Raw genomic sequence first — 11,125 nt, 5'->3', positions numbered from 1 at the left:
TAATGATGGGCACCTTCTCTTCCTCTTGCTCCATTTTCCTGTGGGTATGATTCAATGACAAATTAGCTAACAGAATGGAGTGAATAATTTTTTGGAAATCACTTAAAATTTCAAAAGGAAGAAGCTGTTGACTTTAAGGAAGTCCTGGGGTAAATGCTGGAATAGTAAAAAACTTGATGTTGAGGTGCATCTGAAACTGAGGATTATACCCAGGGGAGAAATCAAGATAAATTTTTACTGCATCACAAATGTTCCTTAGATTGGACAAGAAGAGGAATCTACTGATTTTATTTTTCATTTAACTTTCAAGCAGATGGTATTTTTCTGATTAAACTAATAATAACTGAGTAATCTTGATTTATCTGCAATCTTTTCAACTGATCAAGAAATACACACTTTGTTGTGTGACCAGCATTACAGGAAAGAAAATATTGATAAGAAAAGACTGCAGCCAATATGAAGTAACCTCCTGGGGTTAGTTTAACCTTACTTGGTTACAGTGAAAGTGGGAGCAGAGAGTTTGTGATGAGAATACCTTTTTATGTATATTCTTGAGGAGAAGAATCATGTCTTGATTATCTTTGTATCTCTAGAATAAAGGACAGAACCTGGCACTTAGCAGGAGTACAATAATGTTTGCTGAAGGAATATCAATGATATTTTTAGGCTATCAGCCCTTAAGGCATTCAGATCTGGCTAAAAGGCCCTTGAGAGTATTTTAGGCATGGAAAGCCTGGCAAAAAAAAAAAAGAGAGGACCTAAATGAAAGATCTGTGTGAGTGAGATCCCAGTGGAAAGAACAGGCTATCAAAGGAGGTATCTTTCTCTGAAGAGAGGAGAGAACTTCCACTTTGACTATGACCTTGTCTAAATAAGATCAGAGTTGGCGAACTCAAGAGGCTTCCAGAGCCTTGGCAGTTCATGACAAGAGCCTCGGATGATTACTGACGCCATAAATAAGAGTGTCAGTTGTTAAATCAACAACAAGAGTCACTGTGCACTTACTCCCCATGTAGGATCTCTGTCCTTAATGTGTTGTACTGTGTGAATTAAGGGTATAACTAATACTCAAACAGTACTTTATACTTTGTGTTTCTTTGTAGGTGCAAACTGTTGAAATCTTTACTTAGTATATGCTAAGTTGATCTTCTGTATATAAAGAGAATTGAAAATGAATCTTGATGTGAATGGGATGGGAGAGGGAGTGGGATATGAGATGGTTGCGGTTGGGAGGGAGGTTATGGGGGGAAAAGCCACAATAATCTAAAAGTATTTAGGGCACAGTCCACACAGTCCTGGTCATAGATGGGCTCTGTCAACAGGGGTACCTCTGAGTTTGTGTTGCTGTCCACAGTGCTTATACCAAGGTGTCATGGGGTCACAGCCTGTAGTCTGCATAGAACATTGCCTAGATGGCAGGGGCTACTGTTGCTTTGCCAAGGAACTTGCAAAGGGCCAATTCCCAAAACACTGAAACACCAGTGCTGCTTACAGGTTGAGGCCATGACCTTGGCCTTGTGGGTGTAAGCTCAACACTCATTCATAGAAGTTGGCCCTTACATGAATGGCACCATGGCGCACTGGCAGCAGCTGGCCTGGAGGTTCAGGCTGTGCAGCATGATACTTAGGGCCATTTTGTGGCAGACTTGGCACTCAAGCCATGGCAATGTATTTGCTACAGCAGGTCTCTCAGTTGTTGCCTGCCAGCACCACCATGCCAGTTCAGATCAATCACAGCAATGCTCCTTTCCTCAAAGCCTGCAAGGCTACATCCAGGAAGTGTGCAGAGTTGCTTTAGGGGTCCAAGAGGATCACATCACGTCACTCTGCTTGCCACCCTCTAGTGCCAGTGTGTGGACATCTAAGCATCTGCACAATAGGGCTGTACTAGTTGTGCCATTTCATTAAACTTCACATAGCAGCGATTGAGACCCACGGCCCAGATGAGGTTTCATCAGTAACCCCAGATTGGAGCTGGGGCACCTCTAGAGTGAATGGATTGTATCCAGAAGCTACAAGTCCTCTGAGCACCCACAGTCCTCCCTCACAGATTGCCCCCACAGCAGCTGTTGAGGGTTGGTCTGCAGGCTCCAGGTCCCCACATTCATTTTGATTCAGCCCTTTCCTCATCTCTGACTAGTCCACAACATCTGCAGGTCCTTCCCAGCTGGTACCTTGATTTGAAGTCCTTTGGCCTTCAAATGACATGAACAGACTTGGTGATCACAACTCATGTCAAGTGTTAAGTATGGAATATTTTGGGGTTCTGGCCTTTTGTATCCCCAGAAAGTAGAGAAAGAAAAAGGAGATGGAAACTGACCTCAACAGAGACAGGTTGCCTTTTGGGAAGTAAAGAGGTTGGCAACAATCTGTTCTTACACAGAGACAGCACGCTGGGCCAATTTGGGATTCAGGGTTTTATCCAGTTAATGAGGGAATTTACCACTGAGGGGTGGAGATAGAAGGCAGCTGGCAGAAGTATAGGGAAGCATTTGAAGTCTCAGAAAACTTTCCTCTTATTTGTTTCACATCTTTACTGTGCAGCTCATGTGCTTTGCCATTTGCATTGCAAGTTGTTAAGAAGGGTCTGGTTAGGCACACAGGATCACCACAAAAGGGAGGAAGTAAGGACAGGGAGTGGGGAGAAGGAAGAAAGAGGAGGGGAAGGTGCAACAAGTCCTTTATCAGGTCCCCATGAAACTCCTGTAAAGGGTGTTAGAAGACCCCATTGGTGGATGGGAAGGTGATCATCACAGCCCCTCATTGGATGTTTCCTTGAATTCAGGTGGGCTCTCTTCCATGCAGCATTCCATGACTTTCTCCATCAGTAATGGATCCAGTGATGCTTGGGTATGCCCCTCCATAAATCAGGATCTACACAAAGACCTCTTTTTAAAAAATAGAGAAATGAATTAGTCTGCACATGTTTCTTGTGTTTCTAATATGTGGTATAATAATGTGATTAAATATACTTGATACAATAAATATTCTAGGATAATCATTCACAACTGAATTTTAAATGTATCTAATACTATGTCAAATAACTTGGTTAGGAAAACGCCTATTGTTTTAATAGGTCAATGGTCATATTATTTTTGAATTGATATTTTGAGAGACAGATACAGATAATCAGAAAGAGCACCATCTGCTGGTTCTCTTACAAAATGCCCACTGGGAGCTTAGAACACAATCCAGGTCTCCTACTTGGTTGCAGCAATCCAGATTTTGAGCCATCTCCTGCCACTTCCCATGGCAAACGTTAGCAGGAAGCTATAGTTCAAAGTGGAGCTGAGACTCAAATCCAGGCACTCTGATGGAACTCAAGCATCCCAACCCATGTGATAATTGCTAGAAAAAGTGTTTATCCTGAAAGTATTATCATTTGTAACCTTTTCATATGTTTTGTGTATAGAACTGCTTTAATATTTCTTTTGTAGTCTTGTATGATTTTTATCATACAGTTTTTTATTTAATCTAGACAAATTAGTTTCTATATAATTCCTTCAATTATTTAAAAAAATCTGTGCATCGAAAAATATCAGCACAAAGGTTTTATTGTGGTACCACAGTAAATCTTAGCATTTCATCATTTTTTTTGTCTAAGAGGGAGAGATAGAGAGAAAGACAAACTGATAGATACAAAAATAGAGACATCCCCACACACATACTGTCTCTTCAAATGCCTACAATAACTGAAGTGAGGCGGGGTCTTGATGAGAAGTCAATCCAGGTACCCTACTTGAGTCATCACTTGCTGCTTCTCAGAGTGCACCTTAGCAGGATCCTGAAATCAGGGGCTAGATTTAGGAATCAAACTTAGCATCCCCCCATGGAATGCAGGCACATCAACTGCTAGGACAAATGCCTGTTTCTTAAATTTTAACTTATTTTGGCTAATTACTCAAATGGAAAGTCCTTTTAAAAATGCTTCTGGAAGGGCCAGTGCTGTGGTATAATAGGCTAAGCCTGCTCCTCTGGTGCCGGCATCCCATGTGGGTGCTGTTTCATGTTCTGGCTGCTGTTCTCTGATCCAGCTCTCTGTTATGCCTGGGAAAGCAGTAGAAGATGATGCAAATGTTTCCCCATGGCTGCACTAGTGTGGGAGATCCCATAGAAGCCCATGACTCCTGGGTTTGAATTGGCCCATCTCTGGCCATTGCAGCCATTAGGGAGTGAACCAGTGGATTTAAGACCTTTCTCTCTGTCTCTCCCTCACCCTTCTGTAACTCTACCTCTTAAATAAATAAATAAATAAATAAATAAATAAATGTCTATAAAAATGGTTTTAGAATAATATTTTCTTAAAATTTTTGTAATTGTACATATTTATTGGGCATGGCAGAATAATTGGACACATCAAGATAGTATTTAAACATTAAAATGACTTCAATAATAACTACACATTTATGATGTGTAATGTGATATTTCAGCAAAGGTATACAATTTGCATTGGTAAAATCAGGTCATGAACATTTTTGTTTCCTTTACTTGAAGATTGAAGCTTATTAAAACTCTTCTGCTTGCTCAGATAATATCTAGTAGGTTATTGTGAACTAAAGTCACTCCACTCTGTTGTGTAACATTAGGAACTTCTTCCAAATGCTGATTTGGTACCCATTATTCAACCTCCCTCTTACCTCCTACACACTTACCATCCTATAGTCATCACTATTTTGTGTTCAAAATGACTTTTTTAGCTTCAACACGTGCAGAAGAAAGCATAGTGTTTATCTTTGTGGGGTGTGCATATTTCAATTGACATCATGTTCTCCAAACCCATCCATTTTGTTGAAAATTACACAATTTCATTATTTTTATGGCTGAAAATATTCCATTGTGAATATATACTACATTTTCTTTATCTAATCATCTTGTGATAAACATCTTGGCTTATTCTGTATCATGCTATTGTGAACAGCACTACAATAAATATTGGAGTTGAAGTATCTTTGTAATATAATTATTCATTTCTTTTGTGCATATACCCAGGTGAGTCTTTTTTTTTTGACAGGCATAGTTAGACAGTGAAAGAGAGAGACAGAGAAAAAGGTCTTCATTCCATAGATTCACCCCACAACTGGCCACTATGGCCGGCATGCTGTGCCAATCCAAAGCCAGGAGCCAGGTGCTTCCTCCTCGTCTCCCATGTGGGTGCAGGGCCCATCCTCCACTGCCTTCCCAGGCCACAGCAGGGAGCTGGACTGGAAGAGGATCAACTGGGACAGAACCGGCACCCCAACTGGGAACCCAGAGTGCCGGCACCACAAGCAGAGGGTTAGCTTAGTGAGCCAAGGAGCTGGCACCAGCTCAGTCTTTTATTAAATAAAACAGTAATAAGGAAAATACTAGAGCCATGAGCCATAAATATTTTATTTGTCTTGCAAAAATATTGAGTTTTGCCTGCAAATTAAAAAATTGGACCTTTCATATTAAATTGCAGATTTCAGAAATTGGGTCTTGGTTTGGATTTTGTGATGGTGGGTTAAGTGGTTACTTGAGACATCCACATCCCATCTCAGAGTGCTTGGTTTGGAATCTTGCCTCTATTTTTTTTTTATTTGACAGATAGAGTTAGACAGTGAGAAGGAAGGGAGAGAGAGAGAGAGAGAGAGAGAGAGAGAGAGAGAGAGAGAGAGAGAGAGAGAGTTCTTCTTTCCATTGGTTCACCTTCCAACTGGCTGCTATGGCCGTAGCTACACTGATCTAAAGCCAGGAGCCAGGTGCTTCCTCCCAGTCTCCCATGCAGGTGCAGGGGCCCAAGCACTTGGGCCATCCTCCAATGCCCTCTCAGGCCACAGCAGAGAGCTGTACTGGAAGAGGAGCCACTGGGACTAGAACCCAGAACCCATATGGGGTGCTGACACCTCAGGCAGAGGATTAACCAAGTGAACCATGGTGTCAGCCCGCTTCTACTTCTTATCTAGCTTCCTACTAGTGTGCACCCTGGGAAGCAGCAATGGAAAACCAAGTACTTGGGTCACTGCCATCCAAGTGAGAGACCCAAATGGAGTTCTGTGTTCCTGGCATTGGCCAGGCCCCTGCCCAGGCTATTAGGGACATTTGTGGAGAGAATTGGTGGATAGAAATTTTTATTCCCTTGTTTCTCTTTTCTAAATCCATAACTGAATTTCTAATGAATACATGTTTGAAAGTAACTGGGGTCTGACCATGCTGGATGCATAACCACAGGGAGCAACAATTGACTATAGCTGGATAGCTGCTATTCCTTTTATAATGTACACATATTCTAATTCACCACAATCATTATTGCATTTCAATAGGTCCTTTTTTACTCCTCAATACTGTCATTAGCACAGTAGGCAATGAGTGAGAATTGTTTCAAGTAACAGATTGTCACAGATAGAGAAAACCTATCAGGACTGAGCTGGCTTCTCAATTCCTTAGGAAGCTAAGTTATTCCTGTTATCAGGAACAAAATTGCTCTAACATCTGTTGACTTCAAAAGATGTTTATTCAGGGAGGGCCAGAATTTTTGATGTATATGTGAGGGATCAAGGTACATGAGGGGAGTTTCATGAACTGGAATTATGGCAAAATTTGGCCTGCATGGCTGGTGCCGCAGCTCAATAGGTTAATCCTCCACCTTGCGGCAATGGCACACCAGGTTCTAGTCCTGGTCAGGGAGCTGGGTTCTGTCCTGGTTGCCCCTCTTCCAGGACAGCTCTCTCCTGTGGCCCAGGAGTGCAGTGGAGGATGGCCCAAGTGCTTGGGCCCTCCACCCCATGGGAGACCAGGAGAAGCACCTGGCTCTGGCCATCAGATCAGCATGGTGTGCTGGCTGCAGCATGCCAGTTGTGGCAGCCATTAGAGGGTGATCCAATGGCAAAGGAAAACCTTTCTCTCTGTCTCTCTCACTGTCCACTCTGCCTTTCAAAAAAAAAAGAAAGAAAGAAAGAAAGAAAGAAAGAAAGAAAGAAAGGAAGGAAGGAAGGGAGGAAGGAAGGAGGGAGGGAAGGAAGGAAGAAAGAAAGAGAAAAAGAAAGAAAATTTGGCCTGCACAATAACATGCATAAAGAAAATATATCTTAGCATTTTAAAAATCTTAAATTCAATGGCTTAAAGAAACTGCTTTTTATGCCTAATTCCAAATTTATGATTAATTTTTATAATGAATTATGGGTAGAAAAATGATAGCCTATCTCATGATAAGATCTCATTAATGAATAGTTGGAAATTAATTGGAGAGTGAGGAGCAACTCAAACTGCCTGAAAAAGTTAAACAGAGTTCATAGTATGAGGTGAAAAAGAGACCTCCATTTGGGTAGGTCAAAGATGTTTTGAAAATGCAAAATGAGGTGTTCTGTTCCCATATGGCATAAGGTCTTGTTCCCAATCTGAACCACCACATCCTCCTCAGCCTTAACTGGCAGCAACCCTTGCCCCACCCCATCATGACCAACTACAGCTCCAGAGGACCCTTGCACACACTGCTGATCACTAACAGAGATGGGAGAATTGGGTTCTCTGAAAGAGATCAGATTGAGCTTGCTCTTAGGCCAACCCACTACACATTTCTGGTCCAGCTACAACTCATAGCCATCATCCTCAGTGCTGGCCATGGTGATGGCTCATGCTAGGTCCAGGCTTGCACACTGTTGTATGGCTGCTTGGCTGCCACTGAGTCAGGGCAAGTTCTGCTCATCCCAACTCTGGCTTGTCCTCCAGCTCATGCTCAGGCTCAGGCTCTGGCTCCCACTGCCTCAAGTAATGACCCATGATGCATACCTCAAACATCTACATGGGACAGGCTCTAGACTCAGTTTTTTTTTTAATTAAACTTTTATTTAATGAATATAAATTTCCAAAGTACAGCTTATGGGTTACAATGGCTTCCCACTCCCAAAACTTCCCTTCCACCCACAACCCTCCCCTTTCCCACTCCCTCTCCCCTTCCAATCACATCATGATTCATTTTCAATTCTCTTTATATACAGAAGATCTGTTTAGTATATATTAGGTAACAATTTCAACAGTTTGCCGCCATATAGCAACACATAGTGAAAAAAAAATACTGTTGGAGTACAGTTATAGTATTAAATAAGAGTGTACAGCACATTAAAGACAGAGATCCTACATAATATTTTTTAAAATTAATTAATTTTCTATGCCATTTCCAATTTAACACCAGGTTTTTTTTTTTTTTCATTTCCAATTATCTTTATATACAGAAGATCGATTCAGTATATAATTAGTAAAGATCACATCAGTTTGTACCCACACAGAAACACAAAGTGTAAAAATACTGTTTCAGTACTAGTTATAGCATCACTGCACATTAGATAACACATTAAGGACAGATCCCACATGGGATGTAAGTACACAGTGCCTCCTGTTGCTGACTTAACAATTTGACACTCCTGTTCACAGCGTCAGTAATCTCCCTAGGCTCTAGTCTTGAGTTGCCAGGGCTATGGAAGCCTTTAGAGTTCGATTAGAATAGAATTGAAAGTGAGGGAATGCTCTAACATGGGAAAACGTCCACTTAGCAGATTCATAGAATGACAATTGCTTTAAGTAACACTCTGACCTCAGAATCAGCCCTTAAGTCTTCCTGGTCTGGCTGAGAGCCTGTGAGAGCATTTCAGGCATGGAAAGCCAAGGTCCTGTGGCAAAAATATTCTACATGAAGGATTCTGTGAGTGAGATCTAAATGGAAAGAAGTAGCCATCAAAGAAGGATGTACTTTTCTCTAAAGGGAAGAGAGAACTTCCAATTTGTTATGGCCTTGTCTAAATACTGGTGGTATTTGTGGATTCAAAAGGCTTCCATAGCCTAAGCAGCTCATGGCAAGAGCCTCAGATGGTCAATAACATCATGTATAAGTATGTTAATTGTTAGATTAACAGCAAGAGTCACTGAGCACTAACTTCATGCAGGACCTCTGTCTTCAAAGAGTTGACTGGGATACTTGTTTTCAGTTTGTGTGTGTTTGTGTGCATGTATGTGTGGGTGTTTCGGTGCAAATTATTGAAATCTTAATTTAGTATAGAGTTGATCTGTGTACAATGTTAACTGAAAATAATTCTTAATGGAGAAAGGGACTGAGAAGTGGACAAAGAGGAGGAGAGGTGGGAGTGTGGATGGGAGAGGCAGATGTTGAGGGAAGAGTTGTACATATATAATTTCAATTCCTTAAAAACTAATTAATAAAAAACACAATGATTTTGAAATTTTCTGTCTTTAGGATCATTTTATACAGTCAACAACACTTACAGCTACCAATGTGCTTATTTAAATGCATTATTTTGTTTATATTTTTTAAATATTAGAACTGAATATATTAAATGCATCCATATATATTTATGCATTTCAATAACAATTAGAAAAATCCATTAACCAATAGAGTTAATGGTGTTACGAAAAGTCATGTCTGTGAAAAACTCTGCTAGGCATTTTCAAGAGAATTACAGTAAACATGCAGAGAGTATTTAACAATGGTAGCCTCTTGGTCCTCTGAACAAAACTTGAACTCTTGAGATTCTGAGATCAGAACTTAGGTTGATTTTTGAAGCCTATATAAGGTTTGTGGGTGCCAGAAAATAATGGGACCTTTGATTATGAAGCTATCTTTAAATTTCCATGTCTATTTAATGATTTTATCCACTAGTCCTTAAAAAGCTTACATATTATAATTTTGCTCTAAAAGGAAAATGTTTGTTATATATCCATTTTCTGTCTCATAGCATTATTTTCTCTTTGAAGCTGCATAGATCTAGAATTATCCTATTGTTACACGGAAGTGATTGTTTTATTTAAGGCTATTATTATTGATTTAAAATTTTCATGGTTTAATTCTTAAAAAGTGTATTATGAAGATATTGGTTCATTTAGGAAAGGAAATCTCATTTTAATAAGTTTTAAAGTGACATCTTCATTAAAAGTTGTGAATAAGCTCATGTCTAAAACAGACACACTGCTGTGAAGTATATTTAAATTAGAAGAAGATACAAATTTTATTATTTAAAGACTATGTATCCATTAAGAATTTTAATTATTTTTAAAAAGCTGTCATTCAAAAATGAATTATTTGGTAGAGATTCCTGAGCCAATTGAAGTAATAGTAAACAATAAAAATTCACATAAATGAGAAAATGGGTGAATGATAAGTATAGGGTATCTAAAATACTATAAGCCATTTATGAATTTTGTGTTGAGAAAGAGAAGACATGGGACAGCTTTTCTGATGAAAAGCATATACTAAGATTTATGTTGTTTATTAACTGATAATTGAAAACTTATTGTCAAAAATTTTAGTTTACAATTCTGACAACATGGTCTTCAATATGAAGACTTATCTAAGTTACGGCATTTTGAAAGTCTAAAAATATCTATTTATATGCCAAAAGCATGACCAAAATCAGATAACACCCACAAAATTTGGACAAATGGGCTTGACATTTAAGAAAATTTGAATATTACAACTGTGTGTTTATTAGGGAAATGTATTAGAAAACAATGATAACAATTAAAGATTTATAGAAGCAGTGAGAACCCAACAACAGAGCACCTCTGCATGGCTTCATAATATGTCAGTTGTGGGATTTTTTAAAAATCATTTTGGGGCAAAATTTACTTTCGAGTTTATTCCCTTTATGTACACTTTAATAAAAATCATTCAACAGCAGGTATTGACAATTTTGACTCTAAATATTTCTGGATGTATTTCTTTAGTTGAGGACTATATTGCCCTTATTTTCCACTCTTGTTTTATTATTCACCACACTCCATGTGTCTAATATCCATTTCAGAGTAATGTATTCCCAATAAAAACATGACCACTAGCTATTATTTAAAACCTTAGTTTGAAGCATTTGAACATTATGTGTTATGCTTTAAAAATCCATATTCAGCTCAACGCTCCATCTTAGTCCTTTTCTTTCTGCCCATTGCTTTGGCATTAGTGATCTGTTTGCTAATGCCCTTCTCAGCAACATCTATATTATATTTTATTTTGTCCATATGTAAACTTATATTCCATTTAACATCAGACAAACATTTCAACTGAAAGAATGGAATGAATACATGTACATTTTACCAGTGTGAGATAGGCAAACTGTGCTATAGTTGGTTTCAAAGAAGTTGAAAACTTAAGCCTGTTTTCAAG

Source organism: Lepus europaeus, chromosome Y, assembly GCF_033115175.1.
Source record: "Lepus europaeus isolate LE1 chromosome Y, mLepTim1.pri, whole genome shotgun sequence".
Lineage (NCBI taxonomy): Eukaryota > Metazoa > Chordata > Mammalia > Lagomorpha > Leporidae > Lepus > Lepus europaeus.
Note: the sequence above shows the minus strand (reverse complement) of the source record.